Below are 23396 nucleotides of genomic sequence, written 5' to 3'. Positions count from 1 at the left end.
CAGATATGTAAGTCTGTAAAAGAATTTGTAATAAAAAAAGTTTTAAACCTCAATATCTCTGAACTACATTTTTTGCAATAAATGACCCGTTTTCTAAAAAAATACTGATAGTAGAGACATGAAATTTCACAGTATGCCAAGTGCGAGATTCAAGACATCTGGAACTAGAATAATTAAAATATCCTGAGTTGTTTTGTTTTTGTGTTTATTTATTTACAAAATTGTCAAAAAATTGAGTGTTTGAAGAAAAAAATATAAATAAAAAATAACATGCCCCACAATACAATGTTAGTAATAATTCTAGTCCAGTGTATCTAGAAAGGTGCATTCAATAATTATGGAAAATTGTAAGTTGGTATCTTAAAAAGTTTCCAAGATAATGGGTCACAAAATTCGATAATTTGTCCCCGTTTCTTCTCCTTCCTCGTTCTAACAAACAATCTTGTCATCACCAATTCTGCAGCTATTCCTGCCATTGTCAAAATTTGTTTGGTGATTAATTTCACTGACCCTGCCAGAATCACAGGTTTGGTTATCCCGTGATTGTTTTCCGGTTAGGCGTTACTACGTGTTCGTACAACATACAACATGTTTTCCATGTTACTTCCGGAATAGAACTTAAGCGGCTGCTAGCCGGGGACTGTACAACTGGTCCTTACTAGTGTAACCAACTGGACAAAAATTTTTTGTCAAAATTTCATTTTCTTGGGTACATCGAGAAGATAGTACATAATCTTTCTCAGCTATTATTCCTGTCAGTCGTTTATTCCCAATCTGGTAGTCTAAATACATGGATTTCACTAGTAATTACAACAACGCTGATCATTCGCAAACCCAATCACCCACATAATCAGACAGCGATTGGCATTCATCTGTTCAGCTCTACTCTGCTCAGCTCGTATAGCCCCGTCCCCTTTTGCCTGCGGAAAGTTTATTTCTAGATGCAACGAGGATTCTCCTGACAGAGATATAACGTACACTATGCACGCTTTCAAAAATTAACTTATGATTCATTCAGAAATCAACATAAATTGTGTTCAAAAATGTTCAAAAAGCAACAGGGAAGCATTTCAAACTCATACGAATAACCGATAGACAAATGTGCGTTGGATGCTAGGCGCTTTTTTCCCCCTCAAGAATATGAATTTGGTGCCCCAATTTCCCGGTAGCATCTAGCGGCTTGCTGCGACTGCTTGCACAGCCAATAGCCACATTCCTGTAGCCCAAAGCAGGAGAATCAACTACTCAAATGCGACTTAACTGCGCATACGCATGAGCCCGCTCGTAACTGCTAGAACGAATCTAATGTAAACAGTTGTGACTTCACGCTCATCGGAGGCAATTTGTTGTTATAAAGCATTGCATAGTCTTCCTAAAGCCTTTGACACATTTTGCTGTTGGCAGACGCTTGCACGAGCACTGTGTGCCGATGTTGCATATGGCGCATTTCCTTTGCAATTTAAGTTATTTTCATTTTTTTCTCTTGTTTATGTTTTATTGTTGAAGTATTATTTTGCAGTAGCGGGATACAGTAATATCCTTTGTTAGAGTATCGGTTCTTACCAGTCAAAATCACACAAATTTTACTGAAAACTAAAACAATGCAAAATTGCCGGAATTCTAAAAAATTCCCGGGTTTTTCCCAGTTTTCTCCTGGATGAAAAAATTCCCGGGTTCTTCCCGGATCTCCCGGTTGTCCCGGGTCGTATACACCCTGCACACATTTTCAGAGTACGAAACTTCAGATTGTTAAGCATCACCGAGGACTTCAAGTAAAACAAAGAGGTTAGTAATGTTACACAATTTGGAGGATGGAAATTTTGTTTCCTCATGTTGTGCACCTTAGAATGGGCTGGCAAAAGGTATGCATGTGGTCTCGAGAGCATTCTGCAGCATATGGTACAATATGTTTTTTTTTTTTTTTTTTTTTTTTGGGGGGGGGGGAGGGGGGGGGGATATTATAATTACACATAGAGATAATGGATGCAAACTCATTTTATATCCGAAAGATGGATACAGTGCATAAGTAACAGTTGAAGGAATACACACACACTGTCTCAGTTGGTGAACAATGGGAGGGACTAAAATAAATGAAATGTTGTCAGGTGAGGAGCTATTTGTTGAGGAAGTCAATGGTGCTGTTCAGGAGCGGAACAACATGTTGTAGCATTTATTTCAAATGGGGGTACAGATGGATAAAGAAGGCTTAATGCAAGGCCCCTTGCATGTATATGTTGCTATCTGAAAACTAACAAATACAAGTCTGATAACCAATCCTTCTACACAAATGCAGTTGGCAATGTCAGGGTGTATTGGCCACCTGACCAGAGTGGCACTGTCATTTTAACAGAGGGCATTTAGAATCTTGAGTAACCAGGGAGTTTGGACACACCCTATCCTTCTGAATTCTTCCTTATACCCATGAGTGCTGGCTTGTGAAGGCCTTTTTTCATTCTGGTTCATACAGAGATACACTTATCAGTAATCAGTAACCTACAGGTTTAACAAATCCCACAGGTTTCTTAAAAACACTTGAAACTGTGTTATCAGCCAATCGAGGATGATATCCCCAATTCCATTATGTTGCTCCCTGTTTCAGTACCGACGGTTTACGAGCCTGGCATCGAGGACGCTGTGTCGGAAATACAGAATCTTCCTTTGTAAGCCTCTTTCTTCCGAGGGAACGAGCTAGGGGCAGTACTATCTGGATTACACACATTGTCGCTGCTTACAGTGAAAGTTGAGGTGGAATTCCCTCCAAATCCAGAGGCCGAGGGCTTTTCCACAGCCAATAATAATTACATTGTTACTAGCTACACTCCTGTGCAGGTAAAACAGGTGGGTTAATAGAGCAACGGGACAAGTCTCGAGTGTGGGATTATAATCTTTTGTAGGCTGGACCTGTAGAGTGAATTCCGCAGGATTCACACAAAAATACTATCTGCTTTAGAGTTTCACGAAAATGTGTGTACGAAAGATAACAACCTATCAAAGCTACATTTTAAGATAAAAGTTAATCTAAGGACTATGACCTTTGACACGGTAGCTGTGTTGGTTTACAGTCAAAGGCCGAGGGAACTTCTCACTGGCAGGTAAGGATCACAGTGCAAAATTGTGACATTCCCCATCACATGGCCAGCAGAATAGAGTACATCAGAAGAAAGCTGCCAGGGCGCAGAATGCAGTGCCTTAAAATAATAACTCAATCCTATTTTTTCCTTTGTTACTTTGCCCACACCACAGCAATTCAGACCCCTGCAAAAAGCTATCTCTTGCAGAATTACTGTGAAAATTTGCTTCCAACCTACTTCTTTTCTAAATAATAAGATTTTGTTCACAATATATGGGCATGGTGTTACAACCATAGGGATAAGTATCACAAATTCTTCAGGCCTGTCCATTTGCACACACACTCTGAAATGTCTCAATATAGCAGTTTTTACAATAGCACATGATCGTGCCAACGTGCCAATAACCAACAGGAAACCATTTTTTTGTCAAATACCTATTGCGTCAACAGAAACCATAACATAACATGAAAGTAGAGACCTATATCCGCGTCATCTACATTTACTGTCTCTGCTGAACCAACATTAGCATGTCCTCGTATGAAATTTCTGAAGTTCAGATAAATAGTCTGCAAACTCTTCAAAAATCGCAATTGTTTTACCTGCTTAAGAACCATTCTGATGTGAATGGCCACAACTAGAATTGCACAGAGTGTACATTTTTTAGCAACTTATCACAGAGCTATGCTGTGCAGAGGTTCCTGTAGGTCATGTACCCCATCTTTGCCTTATAACAACTTCTGACGACTGCAAGATGCACCAGCTTCACGTACAGAAGAAACTTCGTGTTGTACCAAGAAACAGTGCTGCCACTTCTGAACCTGTGAGATCAAATGAAACATGATTTTAAAAATGGAGGATGAGACAATTTTATTTGCAACACAGAATTAGAAATACCAACTCCCTATGTTCATGCAATAATAATCAGACTGTCATAACACAATGGTCCAGATTACAAATGGGTTTACCCAAAGGGTTGTTTTTAGTGCCTTAAAAAAGTAGAGTTAATAAAAAATTGCAAGGGTGTTTCACTTGGTGTTATCAATACAATGATCTGTATACAACATTCTAACGTAAAAAATCTAATGCATCATTATCCTGGGTAAGTACCAGCACCGCACCGCCCACCCTCATATGTTTCTGATTCTGTATCACAGTTCTCCTGTTTTCACTATAGTGAAAACAAAAGCCCAACTGTGGTGTACAAACTGCACTACAAATGAGCTGAGGCAGTGACAACACATTGCCATCTGCCAGATTACATTTCAAATTCCCAAACAATCTGATTCCACTTTCTACAGGGTGTTAGGAAATTCTTGTTACGAACTTCTAGCACTTGTAGAGGGGAGTGAGTACACAATATTTTGAATAGGAACCCAGGTCTGGAAATGTACCATTTCCGTGCTGCAGCTGTTTGAAATTGTGTTTGCTAGGTAGGTTTGCAACAGGGTAGACAGGGGGGGAATGTGCGTTTGTGGAGGTGTGCTTACATCGAGTCAGCTGATGTCATTTGATGTCTACTGAATTTACTCGAATCTAAGCTGCCCTCGAATCTAAGCTGCACCTGAAAAATGAGACTCGAAATCGAGGAAAAAAATTTTCCCGAATCTAAGCCACACCTGAAATTTCAGACTCGAAATTCGAGGGGAGAGAAAAGTTGTAGGCCGCACCTCCAAATCGAAACAAAGTTGGTCCATTGTAATATGAGACGCAATTTAGGTCAAATGAATGACGATACAGCTACAGTAGTTTGGTTCGAGTCGTAAGCTTAGCAGTTAAGCTTTACCAGGTAGCCATTGTTATGCATCAGGCACTCTGTCCATATTTATATGGGTACCCTTCCTTTTTCACGTGCTTCGTCTGGTTTGAATTGATTGCTTATTTTTCTTTGATCTGATAAGTGCCGTTCTCTTTGTTATAGGTGTTTATGTAACTCTAAGCTGAAAATGCATTATTGTACTGTGTCATGCATTGTTTGTCGCATTCGTTTACGACCTGTCGCCGCTCGTGGCACGGCTTGCTTTTGTGCGCGCTACCACCGCTTCCAATTTAAAAAAGAAAAAAGAAAAGAGGAATCGTCTCATTAGGAAACAATGGCAATAGACTGCTATTTGTTGTTACTTACGCTGCTGCTTTCTTTGATAATAATCAACAAAAACCAAATAATAGACTGTGTGTGATAGAAGAAGTGAAGGAGAGTTTAGCGAAAATTTTTCGCAGTTTGAAAATCTTTGCAGACACCTCTTTAGTACATTACATTCTGCACAGAAATTAGAGTCATCTTAGATTTAAAAATCTAGTCAGTTGTCGTGCTTCATTTCTGACTGTATCACTATTTGGCGTAAGAATAATACGAATATAAACATGGAACGGTATATATATTCTTCCGCGTTTGCTGTTGTCTCACTCTAGTTTCATAGTTTATTAGGCAGACATGATTTAAATGAGATAGCAGCAAACACGAAAGAATACATGGCAAAATTTTTATATTCATATTATTCTTATGCTGAAGAGAATACTGCATGTGATTCACAATTCATAAAAGTTCCCATTAGCAACCATCTCTTTGTCACAGTTAGGAAAAAATTCAGAATGTAGAGTTGGCCTTATTGACAAACATCCCAAACAGCCTTGCCAGTCGGATTTTCGTAGTACATTGAAAGGCTGCTACATTCGAAGATGAACAATACGGAACTTGTATTTACTTCGTTGGATAAGGTATGAAAATGCAGTGGTTGAAACTCGTGGCAGAGAAAAAATCTCGTCTTCCACTTTTTTTTTTTTAAATTTATTTACTGATGCAGAGGTTCTGGCGCCAGTATTTATCTTTGTGCTTGCAAAGCATGCCTCTGTAGCGCTACATATATTCGATGGCAGAAGTTAGTTGTGGCGGCACCTACCAACATTTTACGGAACTTCCACTAACTTTGCACTCGATTCTAAGCTGCCGGCGGTTTTTTGGATTACAAATACCGGAAAAAAAGTGCAGCTTAGATTCGAGTAAATACGGTATCCTACCCCTCTGAGCTGATTCGAGCCTCATTCACATGTCTGTGGGTATCAGAGCAACCTGGTTGAGTACACATTTGCACCAGGACAAAGCTCTGTATGGCAAAGCTCACGCTACTCGAAGAGCTGCTCGTTGCCTTTAGCAAGCTCGTTAAGCACATCATCTGACTCCTCTACACTATTATACAATGGCTTCACTGTCAGCAGCCACGGCCGCAGTGCTCCGACGAGGCGTCGCACAACCGAATTGGAAGATGCTGTACGGCATCGTGTTGAATTCTCGTCAACAAGTTTATGAGCAATTGTGCAGGCATTGGATGCTGCTCCCAGCACCGCCTGGTATGTTGTTGATGAAGAATAACTTCTGCCATACCACCTCCATTACTACATACCATCTCTAACACACGAATTGGGCTCAAACCGGGCCACAGAGGTAGGAGAGAAGACACGACATAAACAAATCCGATGTAAGAACCTCTCACCACGCTGCAGACCTAAATAACAAACATGCATCTAAACAGCTGTAGCACAGAAATTGTACATTACTGGATATGGGTACCTGTTCAAAATATTATGCACCCACTCCCCGCTACAAGTCCTAGAATCCGGTAACGGGAATTTCCAAACACCCTTTATATAGGGTGTTAGAAAAATCCCATTACAAACTTCCAGGACTTGTAAAGGTGAGTGAAAAACAGTATTTGGAACTGGAACCCATGTCCTGAATTGTACCATTTCCATGATACATCCATTTGAAAACATGCTGGTAACGCAATGAGTTTTGCAAGTAATTGATTGAACGTCATCCAATGCATCACCTGTTTTACACTTCCACCCATTAATAGTAAAAGAAATTGCTCATTTACTCACTGACAGGTTCCCTTCCAGTTCGCGGGTGAGACGTCTCCTTACCCTTTCTCAAAGTCTTTGTGTAATCGTGCCAATAAGGGTATGTGACAGTCAGACACTGTCAGCCTCGTCATTCGGAAGGATCGTGTTGTCATATTCTGCAAACGTGTACTCGACCGTGTTGCTCTGACACTGTAGCACCTGAATAAGGCTCAATTCAAGTGAGAAAAGTAGGAATGAGGTCAAATGATATCAGTTCATCTGACATCCAACCCTGTTGTGTACCTACCTAGCAGACATGTTTTCAAACGGCTGCAGAATGAAAATTGTACATTTCCAGACCTAGGTTCCTATTCATTTATTACGTACTCACTCCCTTCTACAAGTCTTAGAAATTTGTAACGGAAATTCCCGACCATCCTGTATACAGGTAGGCCACTTATTGAACCATTTCTTACAGAAGACTCTGCCAAATCCTTTCTGTTCATTAATAATGCATTTCGATTCCACCAAACAACTGGCAGGTGTTCAGAAATTGTCACATCAAGCAGTGCAGGTATTGCTGACTCAGTTTAGGCACAGTATAGATCACAGTTAGCACTATCAGTGCCAAATACTATCTCGTAGAGACAAGAATCTGATAAAGATAATCCTGATGTACACCATGAGCTGCACTTCAAAAGTATTTACATGCCAGATTGGTATTCGGGCACATAGCCCACGAACAATGGCATCTGATACACATTTCAATATCAATAACACTGAATATTTTGTACACACTAAAGCAGAGACATTACATACTGTGCACCTCTATATCAATCAAAATGTCTGTTAAGCATAAAATCTTTATCTTGATTGAAAATGACAGGGATTTGATTTGATGAAATATATGATGAGACGAAAGAAATTATACAGTTAGTGAAGGGAGACTGAAATTTAATAGTCATGGGTAACTGGAATTGGACAGTAGGAAATGGAAGAGAAGGAAAAGTAGTAGGTGAATATGGATTGCAGCTAAGAAATGCCTGGTAGAATTTTGCACAGAGCATAACTTAATCATAGCTAACACTTGGTTCAAGAATCATAAAAGAAGGTTGTATACATGGAAGAACCCTGGAGATACTAAAAGGTTTCAGATAGATTATATAATGTTAAGACAGAGATTTAGGAACCAGATTTTAAATTGTAAGACATTTCCAGGGGCAGATGTGGACTCTGATCACAATCTATTGGTTATGAACTGTAGATTAAAACTGAAGAAACTGCAAAAAGGTCGGAATTTAAGGAGATGAGACCTGGATAAACTGACTAAACCAGAGGTTGTAGAGAATTTCAGGTAGAGCATAAAGGAACAAATGGCGGGAATGGGGGAAAGAAATACAGTAGAAGAAGAATGGGTAGCTTTGAGGGATGAAGTAGTGAAGGCAGCAGAGGATCAAGTAGGTAAAAAGACGAGGGCTAGTAGAAATCCTTGGGTAACAGAAGAAATATTGAATTTAATTGATGAAAGGAGAAAATATAAAAATGCAGTGAATGAAGCAGGCAAAAAGGAATACAAACGTCTCAAAAATGAGATCGACAGGAAGTGTAAAATAGCTAAGCAGGGATGACTAGAGGACAAATGTAAGGATGTAGAGCCTTATCTCACTTCGGGTAAGATAGATACTGCCTACAGGAAAATTGAAGAGACCTTTGGAGAAAAGAGAACCACTTGTATGAATATCAAGAGCTCAGATGGAAACCCAGTTCTAAGCAAAGAAGGGAAAGCAGAAAGGTGAAAGGAGTATATAGAGGGTCTATACAAGGGCGATGTACTTGAGGACAATATTATGGAAATGGAAGAGGATGTAGATGAAGGCAAAATGGGAGATAAGATACTGCGTGAAGAGTTTGACAGAGCGCTGAAAGACCTAAGGCGAAACAAGGCCCTGGGAGTAGACAACATTCCATTAGAACTACTGACAGCCATGGGAGAGCCAGTCCTGACAAAACTCTACCATCTGGTGAGCAAGTATGGATAAGACAGGCGAAATACCCTCAGACTTCAAGAAGAATATAATAATTCCAATCCCAAAGAAAGCAGGTGTTGACAGATGTGAAAATTACCGAACTATCAGTTTAATAAGTCACGGCTGCAAAATACTAACGCGAATTCTTTACAGACGAATGGAAAAACTGGTAGAAGCCGACCTCGGGGAAGATCAGTTTGGATTCCGTAGAAATATTGGAACACATGAGGCAATACTAACCCTACGGCTTATCTTAGAAGAAAGATCAAGGAAAAGCAAACCTACGTTTCCAGCATTTGTAGACTTGGAGAAAGCTGTTGACAATGTTGACTGGAATACAGGGAGCGAAAGGCTATTTATAATTTGTACAGAAACCAGATGGCAGTTATAAGAGTCGAGGGACATGAAAGGGAAGCAGTGGTTGGGAAGGGAGTGAGACAGGGTTGTAGCCTCTCCCCAATGTTATTCAATCTGTATACTGAGCAAGCAGTAAAGGAAACAAAAGAAAAATTCGGAGTAGATATTAAAATCCATGGAGAAGAAATAAAAACTTTGAGGTTTGTAATTCTGTCAGAGACAGCAAAGGACTTGGAAGAGAAGTTGAACGGAATGGACAGTGTCTTGAAAGGAGGATATAAGATGAACATCAACAATAGCAAAACGAGGATAATGGAATGTAGTAGAATTAAGTCGGGTGATGCTGAGGTAATTAGATTAGGAAATGAGACACTTAAAGTAGTAAAGGAGTTTTGCTATTTGGGGAGCAAAATAACTGACGATGGTCGAAGTAGAGAGAATATAAAATGTAGACTGGCAATGGCAAGGAAAGCGTTTCTGAAGAATAAAAATTTGTTAACATCGAGCACAGATTTAAGTGTCAGGAAGTCGTTCCTGAAAGTATTTGTATGGAGTGGAGCCATGTATGGAAGTGAAACGTGGACGATAAATAGTTTGGATAAGAGGAGAATAGAAGTTATCGAAATGTGGTGCTACAGAAGAATGCTGAAGATTAGATGGGTAGATCACATAACTAATGAGGAGGTATTGAATAGGAATGGGGAGAAGAGAAGTTTGTGGCACAACTTGACTATAAGAAGGGATCGATTGGTAGGACATGTTCTGAGGCATCAAGGGATCACCAATTTAGTATTGGAGGGCAGCATGGAGGGTAAAAATCATAGAGGGAGACCAAGAGATGAATACACCAAGCAGATTCAAAAGGATGTAGGTTGCAGTAAGTACTGGGAGATAAAGAGGCTTGCACAGGATAGAGTAGCATGGAGAGCTGCATCAAACCAGTCTCAGGACTGAAGACCACAACAACAACAACAACAACAACAACAACAACCCTGTACATAATTGTGCCTATATGAATACAAGAGAGCCCATCACCTATCTTACCCACATGGCACACACATCATCATTTGTACAAATCATTTCTCTAAAATGCTACACGGCCACCCTTCACAGATGCCCATCAAAGACACATTGCGGAGTACCCAATGTATGAAACTTCCCAGACACAAGAATTGTATGTGGCACTATATAATTTACACATAGTTCTCAAACCATTTTCCTTAAATGAAGATGGATACTACATCATATCTGTTCTTTGAACAAATACCAAGGTTCAAGGATCATGGTCACATATTTTATTATACTGTTAGATATTATCTGAATGGGAATCATTAGATGCTGTCAAATTCCAATGAAATTATGGAATATATATAAATATTCACTGACTGTGTGGTAACATTGTGTGTTACGTATAATCTCATGAGTTACATTCACCTATCATTGTGTTCAACGGTTAAACAAGGATTTTCTCTTACTGCAGATATCTGCATAAAATTTCCTTCATAGTATTAGAACATGGTTGCACTCTTTTTTGGTTACCACTGCAATAGGCGATTAAAATCCCAGTGAAAAGTCTCTGGTGTGTTGTCTTTTAAGTTGGTGCAAACATAACTATCATGTATGTGCAATGGTACTCAGTATATTTTCCCATATTTAACTCAAGAAGACATCAAGATCAGATCAAAATCAATTCTATACTGAGAAACTCACTGCACATGATGATTATATGAGCTGGAAGTTCAGTAAAAGCATATTTAGAACACGATGAACTCTGGGAGTGTGTGTGGTACCAACACCAGAAAGAAGTCAAGGCAAGATAAAAAGTAACTTTGCTGTTAAATCTAATCAATTACATGCATACACAAGATGTTTAAATAGGTATTTGGCATTACTGAGGAACCTATTTTGGGACTGTCCGAAAGTGTTTAAGATTATGTGAACAAAGTCACGTCAATCACTCATAAATTAATAAATACTAAATTTGATGTCACTGATGAGTGGCTTGGAACAATGATGTTGCCCTGCTTGCCTGAACATACAAACTGATGGTAATGGGAATTGAAAGACTAGGAATAAAAATCACTTCAGACTTTATTAAAACAAAGCTTTTGTGACAGAGCCACAGAGTTCAGCATTCTTCACAGGAAAAACACCCTAACGCAAAACATGTCCAAGAGCAAACCATGCCCACTAGCAAACCACAGCAAAAGGCAACAAGGGGGCACACAATTACAAGTGAAACAAATATAGGCACATTGCCAGACAATGCTGCATAATGAAGAAAACGATAAATAAATCTTAGGACAAGAAGATTCTGGCCAGAGGGGCTGGACAGGTAGAAAGATTAGAATTTAAAATTCCATCGTCAATGAGATCATTAGAGACGGAGCAGGAGCTCAGATTATGTGAGGAAGGGGAAGGAAACCGGTCGTGCTATTTTCATAGGAACCACACCGGCATTTACCTGGAGCAATTTAGGGAAAGCACCTAAATCTAAAAAAATCAGGTTATACACGACAAATGAAGTTATGTTAACTTGAAGACATAAACTGCACAATTCTTGACAAAAACTTACATTAATTTGTGGGTAGAGTTCCAGATTTAAAAATTTTCATTTGGACATCAGGCACCAACCAGTCCATTAGGCTGATGCAAGGATGTGTAGTTACAGACTCTGCGTCCAGTGCGATTTTCTGCCACTTCTTACGTCCCACGCCAACTGAAAGTAATGTAAGAAAAAATTTGTTAGGAATGGACCTTATTTTTTCGTACACTAATGCAAGTACAAATACAAATCACGGGTGACCTCAATATTGCAGTTCTAAGAGGAATTTTGTCAACAACAACTAAAACCAAACCATTAACAGGTATAAATATTAAGGTCCAACCACTTGCAAAAAGGCCATGTCTAGAAAACTGGCTGGTTTTTGTTATTTAATTAAGAAATATTGCAAAAGTTCACAGATTTTCTCAAACAAAATAATTACTTAATAGTTTCAATAGTGAAAGCAATTACAATTTCCCTCTAAAAGGATTTTCTGTTCTTTTGCAGTAAGCATTGCATGCTGCAGTCTAGCAAAGAGAGAAAAAGAGAGAGAGAGAGAGAGAGAGAGAGAGAGAGAGAGAGAGAGGTGTACTGGCAAAGATATTCACTATAAAATATTCTTGAGCTGTAGATTCAAAAAGAGAGATCGTTCAATCTTTTCGTCAGTATTGCACAATGTCAGTTTTGTGTCTCAGACAAAGCATGAGGCACGTCTGGAAAGTTATGCACCATTTGGGAAAATCTCACAAGACTTTTCTCAAAACAAAATTTATTTTTACAGGAAGGAGCATTTTTAAACTGTCGGTCTACACAGTGGCCACCATTGTTCAGAAATTTGTCATAGCAGAAAACCACCTTTTCTATGCCCTCTTCACAGAAAGATGCCCCCAGTGAGACAGCCACTGTTGAATACAGATTTTTGCACTGACATTGCTGTCAAAGCACCTTTCTCTAAAATCACTCTTCAAGTTCAAGGACAAGTGGTAGTCAGAAGGGGCGAGATTGGAGCTGTGCAGTAGGTGACTGGACTGTTCCTAACCAAACAGCAGAACATGGATGCCCACTGCCATGAGGAAACACAATGCCTTGACTGAGTATTCCATGCATTTTGTTTTGAATTGTGCAATGAAGTTCTCTCAATGGTTCTCAGTATTATATTGCAAGGAACTCAACAAGTAGAAAACAACTCACAAAACGGTGTTCAGCAATGAGCCTTCACTGGCGGCATCTTTCTACGGAGAGGGTACAGAGAAGTTGGTTTCCTGCTGTGACGAATGTCTGAACAATAATGGCAATTACACAGGAAAATAGTGTAAGAAATGGTCTTTCTTGTAAAATAAATTTTGGTTGAAAGTTTTTTTTTTTCTTTTTTCAAAACAGAACTTACTTTCTGGACATGCCTCATACACAACTTTCATGGAGTGTTTGACAACATTATGTTGTTCTGCCGACACACTTTAATACAGGGTAGACCTCCTCTTTATCTTTCTACTTCTAGCGTTAGTAGGACACCAGGAAAATGCACCTGTCTACAAGGGAGACACTTACAAAACACTTGGGTGACCCATTCAACAATATTGCTCAAGTGTGTGGGACCTGTCTCACATAGGATTAACAAGGAACAGTGAATGTACACAAAGAAGTGCAAAATGAATCATGAAAGTTTCTCTTTGTCACACAGAAGAGCGAAACGGAGACGGTTCCAAAAAAACAAGTTGGCAAAAAGAACTGTCACAAACTCACATAATGACAACTTACAAAGTTTGAAGGACTAACATGATGTGAGGAATATATACAACCCTCTACACCAGGGATCCCCAAACTATTTTGGACAAGTGATCCCTTTTCCAAAATGAACTGTTACCTCAGACCCCCATGGCCAAATTACCTACTTTTAAGATCAACCCCATTATTCATAATGGTCCGCTAACTTAAAACAGCTGCTACAGAGTGTTATTTTTCATTCAGACTTAGGTCAATAGAAGAATACAGAGTGAGAATTAACAATGCTTTAAGTTAGCTGACTATTATGAATAAGGGGGCCTGTCTTTAGTTTTTTCCTATTGATACAAAATACCTAGGTACTAAGGTACCAACTAGAAAACTTTGCACTTGATTAAGTGAGTAAAGTTGACTAAATTTTCTCATCAAAATTTAACAAAATAAAAAGACATACAATTCAGTAAATATCAAGTTTAATTTATAATAATTATTACAAATTAAGTAGTTAAAGAATCTTAAGTAGGCAGGAAATTATATTTAAAAAAGTATTAATTCACAGAGAGAAAATAAAACATTCAGTGTGATGGATGAACCTGGTGACTATCGACCAATTTAGCTACATCCGGTTCAATATTGGTGAGTTGCAGCCTTAAATATCCACATTCGTTGATTTTCAAACAGTTTCTTTGTTTCGTCAAAATGTTTGTTACCACACTGAAGCTTTTTTCAACTAGGTATCATGATGGAAAAGCGATAAGGTATTTTTCAGCAATGTTCCACAATGTAGGATACTGTGTTTCAATGTTGCGTTGCAACCAGAGCTTCTGATAGCCTTGGTTGAACTTCTGCTTAAACTCTTTTGTCTGTGCTGATGGTAATCAACTCTTCTTGTATTATCACATTGGCTTCTTCTGTGGCTCTGGTATTGTACGGATTTATTATCCATTGAGGAATTTGTAAATTTAAAAGATCCTCAAACCTCTCCATAAAATCCTTGTGTGATGCGTCCAAGTGAGTGACATGTAATAAAATGTCATCATCTTGAAGCATTTCTGGTAATTTTGACAAATGCGGAAACTGCGAATATTCTTTTTTGCCTAAATTTTGTTTATAAAGGATTAGTTTACCCACAAAGGCCGAAATTATTGATTTTGTTTTAATCAAGTTAAGATCGTCACCCTGCAGTTGCAAATTAACTTTGTTGAACATTCCAAAGATATCAGTCAATTAATAAATATCTGTTTTACCACTGTTCAAATTTTCTTTCAAATTCGGATCTTTTTCTTGTAAAAACTCCAACGCAGATTCAAAAATGGCTGAAAATCTTTCTAAGCAAGAGCCTCTTGATAGCCAGCGAACTTCAGTGTGCATAAGTAATCGAGTAAAGACTTCGTCGTTTTCCTCACATAGCTGAGCAAGTAACCAAGAGTTCAAAGAATTGCTTCGAATCTTGTTGATAGCATTTATTACATATTGTAAAGACTTACGCAATCTAGGACTCAGCTTTTTTGCTACTAAATGCTGCCTGTGAATCGCGCAGTGAATGACCAGTACGTCAGGCAGTTGTCCTTTAAGTGAGCTATAAAACCACAATGACGACCAACCATAGACGGGGCACCATCAGTCGCAACAAACAATGTTCTTCCATGGAATAGCTTTGTCAGTAAAAAAATGTTCCACGGCCTGAAAAATCGATTCTCCTCTGGTATCAGTCTCTAAATACGTAGCAAAAAGCAGTTCTTGGCACATATTTTCATCTTTGTTAAATCGAACACATCCTAACAACAGAGCTTCATTGCCGGGTAACGTAGACTCGTCCAACTGGAGAGAGAATCTGTTGGTCTGTAAGAACTTGCATAAAATGTTTTCCACATCGTGTCCCATCTCGTCTATGCGTCTCTGAACGGTGTTATTGCTCAAAGGTATTCTCTTTAAAATATCATGTGCCGGTTTGTGCAATACATTGTTAAGGACCTCCGCAATGACTGGTAAGATAAGCTGCTCTTCAATTGTGTGGGGTTTCCCCGACTTCGCTATTAGTAAAGATATATTATAGGACACTCGTAAACCATCATCGTCTTTAATAGATGATGACGCAAACATCTATCTTATGGATGGCCTTTTGTCTAGTTTTTCTTTAAGTGTTTGAAAAAATGACAAAAGCTTACTTTTCTTGTCAGCATGTATTCTTGATAAGTGGTCATCCATTTTTGAAGGCTTCATGGCATCGTTACTGAATACTTTTTCACATATGCGACACATCGGCAAGTGTTGATTTGATGGAGATGCAATAAATCCGAACTTCAAGTTGTCCAAACTGTATTGTCTGCTTTTTTTTTTTTTTTTTTTTTTTTTTTTTTTTTTTTGTGTCCGTCATCATAAAACTCTCAGTAATCCTGCAAATAAAAAACTACCTAAATAAAAATCAATAATAAACTGTTAAATTTGAACACTATCTTATTTTTATCACACCCAGGTAATGGATTCTTGTTAGGTATTACTGACTTACTCATTGATAAACTTGGATACCTATATTAGGTAAGTAACTATAGTAGGTAATTAGGTCTAGAAAATTCATATTAGGTAAGTAGGTACCTATCAGCATAAGAACGAAAACCAAAGTAAACTTAACACTTCAAAGTTTAGGTACCTACCTACTTAACAACTTAAGTGTAAGTAACTTTTACAAATACTCTTATACCTACCTATTTAAAATATGTTGTATGTTGTGTTTACCAATTTTTCAGTCACTTTACTTCACTTAATTTAGCTATGTAAAAACTTTGTAATATCTTGAAATAAATGAGTACTTATATGAGTTATTATCGTTCAAGCTCCAACGAATTTCAAAACCCAAATGAAGTTTCAACCTAAGTGCAAGCTCGTTAAATAGTAAAATATCAGAAACATGTTTGGACTCAATCATGAATTCGTTCGTGTTAAATCGTGTATGCGTCAAATAGAGAGCAAGTCAAAACGCGCCTGAAAGACGTACGCTCGAACTCATTATCTTGCACAAACTTGTCCACTCAGACCTGCCGAGTTTTTCATCTTGTACGAACTTGAGACTTTACATTACTACAACAATGCTATTTCCTACAAAAATATTAATTATTCTCAGTACAGTTAACACAACATAAACAATACAGTACCTACCTATCTTGAAAGTTTTAAATAAGAACTTGTGTTAATTTAACAGGGGTCGATTTTTAGACCTCGTTGACCCCCAAAATCAGTTTTCGTTTATGTCGACCCATAGGAAACCCATATGTCGACCACTTTGGGAATCCCTACTCTACACACTACTCCCATAGTGGCAATGGCAGGATTAGACTAGTTACAGCACACACATTCTACCCGTGCTCCGTACTCAAATGTATTAGCAGATCCTTATGTATCCTCTTGCCACGCATTTCACATTGGTTTGCACAGTACAGATGTAGATGTAGCAAAAGTTGTTTCTCTTGTATGACAGTAAACCTTGGCTATGCTTGTCCACAACAGCATAAAACCCTACAAACTCTTGCTTGATCATTCCTACATTATTAGGAACAGAATGAGATTTTATAGGTACATAAGTTAACTATTGCATAACACCTACAAATAACTGGGTAGATAAAAAATTTACTCACCAAGCAGCAGCGGGAGGATTCACACAAGTATAAATGTTAAGGAAATTTGTAAGATTTCAGAGCCAGTGGCTCCTTCTTCTGGCAAAAGGGTTGAAGGGGATGGAAGAAGGATGAAGAAAAAGGATTGGTGAGATTTAGAAAATGGGGACAGTTTGGAAATGTTGCTCAGAACCACGGGTCGGGAGACTTGGTGATCAGGATAAGAAGGAAATACAGTTAGAATGTCTACGGGTACAACAAAAATTGGTCATTATATAATGTACTGTAAGATGCTAATGATATTTGTTTACTGCCTTTCAGCAGAAGTTGCTACAAAAATCAAAAGCATTACATTATGAACAACAAATTGATTTTATTGTTGTTGTTGTTGTCTTCAGTCCTGAGACTGGTTTGATGCAGCTCTCCATGCTACTCTATCCTGTGCAAGCTTCTTCGTCTCCCAATAACTACTGCAACCTACATCCTTCTGAATCAGCTTAGTGTATTCATCTCTTTGTCTCGCTCTATGATTTTTACCCTCCAAGCTGCCCTCCAATACTAAATTGGTGATCCCTTGATGCCTCAGAACATGTCCTACCAACCGATCCCTTCTTCTAGTCAAGTTGTGCCACAAATTTCTCTTCTCCCAAATCCTATTCAATACCTCCTCATTAGTTATGTGATCTATCCATCTAATCTTCAGCATTCTTCTGTAGCACCACATTTCGATAACTTCTATTCTCTTCTCGTCTAAACTATTTATCGTCCATGTTTCACTTCCATACATGGCTACACTCCATACAAATACTTTCAGAAACGACTTCCTGACACTTAAATCTATACTCAATGTTAACAAATTTCTCTTCTTCAGAAACGCTTTCCTTGCCATTGCCAGTCTACATTTTATATTCTCTCTACTTCGACCATCATCAGTTATTTTGCTCCCCAAATAGCAAAACTCCTTTACTGCTTTAAGTGTCTCATTTCCTAATCTAATTCCCTCAGCATCACCCAACTTAATTTGACTACATTCCATTATCCTCATTTTGCTTTTGTTGATGTTCATCTTATATCCTTCTTTCAAGACTCAATCCATTCCGTTCAACTGCTCTTCCAAGTCCTTTGCTGTCTCTGACAGAATTACAATGTCATCGGCAAAACTCAAAGTTTTTATTTCTTCTCCATGGATTTTAATACCTACTCCGAATTTTTCTTTTGTTTCCTTTAGTGCTTGCTCAATATACAGACTGAATAACATCGGGGAGAGGCTACAACCCTGTCTCACTCCCTTCCCAATCACTGCTTCCCTTTCATGTCCGTCGACTCAAACTGCCATCTGGTTTCTGTACAAATTGTAAATAGCCTTTCGCTCCCTGTATTTTACCCCTGCCACCTTCAGAATTTGAAAGAGCGTATTCCAGTCAACATTGTCAAAAGCTTTCTCTAAGTCTACAAATGCTAGAAACGTCGGTTTGCCTTTCCTTAATCTAGCTTCTAAGATAAATCGTAGGGTCAGTATTGCCTCATGTGTCCCAACATTTCTACAGAATCCAAACCGATCTTCCCTGAGGTCGGCTTCTACCAGTTTTTCCATTCGTCTGTAAAGAATTCGTGTTAGTATTTTGCAGCTGTGACTTATTAAACTAATAGTTTGGTAATTTTCACATCTGTCAACACCTGCTTTCTTTGGGATTGGAATTATTATATTCTTCTTGAAGTATGAGGGTATTTCGCCTGTCTCATCCATCTTGATCAGCAGATGGTAGAGTTTTGTCAGGACTGGCTCTCCCAAGGCCGTCAGTAGTTCTAATGGAATGTTGTCTACTCCTGGGGCCTTGTTTCGACTCAGGTCTTTCAGCGCTCTGTCAAACTCTTCACGCAGTATCTTATCTCCCATTTCGCCTTCATCTACATCCTCTTCCATTTCCATAATATTGTCCTCAAGTACATCGCCCTTGTATAGACCCTCTATATACTCCTTTCACCTTTCTGCTTTCCCTTCTTTGCTTAGAACTGGGTCTCCGAAGGTCTCTCTAATTTTCCTGTAGGCAGTATCTATCTTACCCCTGGTGAGACAAGCCTCTACATCCTTACATTTGTCCTCTAGTCATCCCTGCTTAGCCATTTTGCACTTCCTGTAAATCTCATTTTTGAGACGTTTGTATTCCTTTTTGCCTGCTTCATTCACTGCATTTTTATATTTTCTCCTTTCATCAATTAAGTTCAATATTTCATCTGTTACCCAAGGATTTCCAGCAGCCCTCGTCTTTTTACCTACTTTATCCTCTGCTGCCTTCACTACTTCATCCCTCAAAGCTACCCATTCTTCTTCTACTGTATTTCTTTCCCCCATTCCCGCCATTTGTTCCTTTATGCTCTCCCTGAAATTCTCTACAACCTCTGGTTCTTTCAGTTTATCCACGTCCCATCCCCTTAAATTCCCACCTTTTTGCAGTTTCTTCAGTTTCAATCCGCATTTCATAACCAATAGATTGTGGTCAGAATCCACATCTGCCCCTGGAAATGTCTTACAATTTAAAATCTGGTTCCTAAATCTCTGTCTTAACATTATATAATCTATCTGAAACCTTCTAGTATCTCCAGGGTTCTTCCAATTATACAACCTTCTTTTATGATTCTTGAACCAAGTGTTGGCTATGATTAAGTTATGCTCTGTGCAAAATTCTACCAGGCATTTCTTAGCCCCAATCCATATTCACCTACTACTTTTCCTTCTCTCCCTTTTCCTACTACCGAATTCCAGTCACCCATGACTATTAAATTTCAGTCTCCCTTCACAAACTGAATAATTTCTTTTATTTCGTCACACATTTCTTCAATATCTCCGTCATCTGCAGAGCTAGTTGGCATATAGACTTGTACTACTGTGGTAGGTGTGGGCTTCGTGTCTATCTTGGCCACAATAAAGCGGTCACTATGCTGTTTGTAGTAGCTTACCCGCACTCCTATTTTTTTATTCATTATTAAACCTACTCCTGCATTACCCCTATTTGATTTTGTATTTATAACCCTGTATTCGCCTGACCAAAAGTCTTGTTCCTCCTGCCACCGAACTTCACTAATTCCCACTATATCTAACTTTAACCTATCCATTTCCCTTTTTAAATTTTCTAACCTACCTGCCCGATTAAGTGATCTGACATTCCACGTTCCGATCCGTAGAACGCCAGTTTTCTTTCTCCTGATAACGACGTCCTCCTGAGTAGTCCCCACCCGGAGATCCGAATGGGGGACTATTTTACCTCCGGAATATTTTACCCAAGAGGACACCATCATCATTTAACCATACAGTAAAGCTGTATGCCCTCGGTAAAAATTGCAGCCGTAGTTTCCCCTTGCTTTCAGCCATTCGCAGTACCAGCACAGCAAGGCCATTTTGGTTATGTTACAAGGCTAGATCAGTCAATCATCCAGACTGTTGCCCCTGCAACTACTGAAAAGGCTGCTGCCCCTCTTCAGGAACCACATGTTTGTCTGGCCTCTCAACAGATACCCCTCCATTGTGGTTGCACCTACGGTACGGCTATCTGTATCGTTGAGGCACGCAAGCCTCACCACCAACGGCAAGTTCCATGGTTCATGGGAGGAGGGGGGGATTGATACCTCTAAGAAAAATATGAAAACTACAGGGTTATTACAAGGTTATTATTGAAGCGATTTCACAGCTCTACAATAACTTTATTATTTGAGATATTTTCACAATGTTTTGCACACACATACAAAAACTCAAAAAGTTTTTTTAGGCATTCACAAATGTTCGATATGTGCCCCTTTAGTGATTTGGCAGACATCAAGCCGATAATCAAGTTCCTCCCACACTCGGCGCAGCATGTCCCCATCAATGAGTTCAAAAGCATCGTTGATGCGAGCTCGCAGTTCTGGCACGTTTCTTGGTAGAGGAGGTTTAAACACTGAATCTTTCACATAACCCCACAGAAAGAAATCGCACGGGGTTAAGTCGGGAGAGCGTGGAGGCCATGACATGAATTGCTGATCGTGATCTCCACCACGACCGATCCATCGGTTTTCCAATCTCCTGTTTAAGAAATGCCGAACATCATGATGGAAGTGCGGTGGAGCACCATCCTGTTGAAAGATGAAGTCGGCGCTGTCGGTCTCCAGTTGTGGCATGAGCCAATTTTCCGCGGGCTACGCGTGAAACTTGCCCGCACGCGTTCAACCGTTTCTTCGCTCACTGCAGGCCGACCCACTGATTTCCCCTTACAGAGGCATCCAGAAGCTTTAAACTGCGCATACCATCGCCGAATGGAGTTAGCAGTTGGTGGATCTTCGTTGAACTTTGTCCTGAAGTGTCGTTGCACTGTTATGACTGACTGATGTGAGTGCATTTCAAGCACAACATACGCTTTCTCGGCTCCTGTTGCCATTTTGTCTCACGGCGCTCTCGAGCGCTCTGGCGGCAGAAACCTGAAGTGCGGTTTCAGCCGAACAAAACTTTATGAGTTTTTCTACGTATCTGTAGTGTGTCGTGACCATATGTCAATGAATGGAGCTACAGTGAATTTATGAAATCGCTTCAATCATTTGTAATAGCCCTGTATTTGGAATATTGTTAGATGGGAGACGGGGAGGAATAAAAGAGCTTTAGAGGACTTCAAAATCAAACGTGACGGAAATCTTTTATGCAATATTGCACACACTAGCCAATATTTTTTACAAACAGTTCTTGTCAGTATCAGCACAAATAGGCTACAAGGGCTCTGTTGATGAAGCCCCGAATCTTATGCAAAATACTATCCTCGGAAATATTGGTAAAAATCCACATTAGCCTTGTCACAGTATCTGAAATTAAAAGATCAATCATCACTCTGAAGAGTGAAATTTCACTGGAGTAGATAATATCTCTAACAATTTATTGAAACAGCACTGTGGTTATGTAAGTGATGTACTAAGCCACATTTTCATGCATCCTTATGGAACTGACACACTCAAACATGCAGTTATGAAAGCCCTCTTCAAGAAAGGTGAAATAACACAAGTTACAAATTACAGGTCAATTTGTCTCCTCACTGCTTTCTCAAAGCTACTAGAAAACCTCAAGGATACAAAAATTTTGGAACAAGCAATCTATGTTTTTTTTAAATAAAGTTCTAGTCTCTAAATGACAAAATGATGAGAACAGGATTATTGTGTGAGTAATCAAACCATCAACTCATATGACGCACTGATAGCTTTGGATCAAGGCAGTCAGGTAGATGCAGTATTTCCTGATTTCCAAAAAAGCATTTGACACAGTACTGCACCTACGCTTATGGGGTATCAAATGAAAATTGTGACTGGATTGAGGACTTTCTCGTAGAGAGGATGCAGCATGTTATCTCAGATGGAGAGTCATCATCAGATGTAGAAGTAACTTCAGGTGTGCCCCAGGAAAGTACGTTGGAACCCTTGCTGTTCATGTTGTATATTAATGACCTTGCAGACAATATTAATAGTAGTGTTGCAAAATTCACGGTAATTTAAAATCGAAGAAATATTCCCAGATAATATTGCTGGTAATATTCCAAAATTCATAAATTCCTGGGAATTTATGATTAATTATAGCAAGATAGTTCGAAACACTGTTAATAGGTAAAAATAGGTAAAAGCAGTAATTATATGGTTACCGGTAAATCAAATTCATAGTGATCTGGATTTAACCTCCTTGTTAGAAATAAACACATTTTTTGGTTTTCAGTGTTTTAAATATCAAAGAATTAGACCTAGAACTGCCAAGTATCGACATTTACGATTCTTACGTTACCTTTGCTATAAAGTTTAACATACTCTTGCCAATTTTGTAAACATTAGTCACTGAAAATAGTATTTCGGGGAAAAATTATGCGAATAAACCAGCCAAGATTTATGATTTATGAATACAAGTGATTTTATTGACAAAGAATACGATAAAATATTAATTAGCAATTCTAAAAGTGAATGTGATAGCAATATTTCGGAAAATAAATTTATATATCATAATACATTGCAGGAAATGAGGAGTCTTTGAATTCTGAAAGTGAAACACCTCCAGTCATTCGTTTGGAAAAATTAAAAAATACTACAGATAATGGCCAGTTGAGAATTATGACTCCAGAAAAATATTTTGTAAGTTTAGGTTTCGTTCAGAGAAATGTGGGGTTTCAACTTGCCTAAAAATAGTAGGTCTAGTGAATATTTTAAATTATTTTTCCCCCCAGATTACGGT

At 38.8% G+C, this 23396-nt stretch overlaps 1 long non-coding RNA gene across 1 annotated transcript; it reads right to left on the bottom strand.

Annotated features, from left to right (window-relative positions):
* Positions 1–1975: 1975 nt before the first annotated feature.
* On the bottom strand, positions 1976–15919 carry LOC126108548 (uncharacterized). Its single transcript, XR_007523547.1, has 3 exons — positions 15728–15919; positions 11868–12011; positions 1976–3889 (listed from the first exon to the last, which is right to left on the bottom strand). It is a non-coding gene; the product is annotated as an uncharacterized LOC126108548 (long non-coding RNA).
* Positions 15920–23396: the final 7477 nt, after the last annotated feature.

The sequence above is a fragment of the Schistocerca cancellata genome, chromosome 11, assembly GCF_023864275.1.
Source record: "Schistocerca cancellata isolate TAMUIC-IGC-003103 chromosome 11, iqSchCanc2.1, whole genome shotgun sequence".
NCBI lineage: Eukaryota > Metazoa > Arthropoda > Insecta > Orthoptera > Acrididae > Schistocerca > Schistocerca cancellata.
The sequence above is the reverse complement of the archived record's forward strand: the minus strand, read 5'-3'. Positions and strand labels throughout refer to the sequence as shown.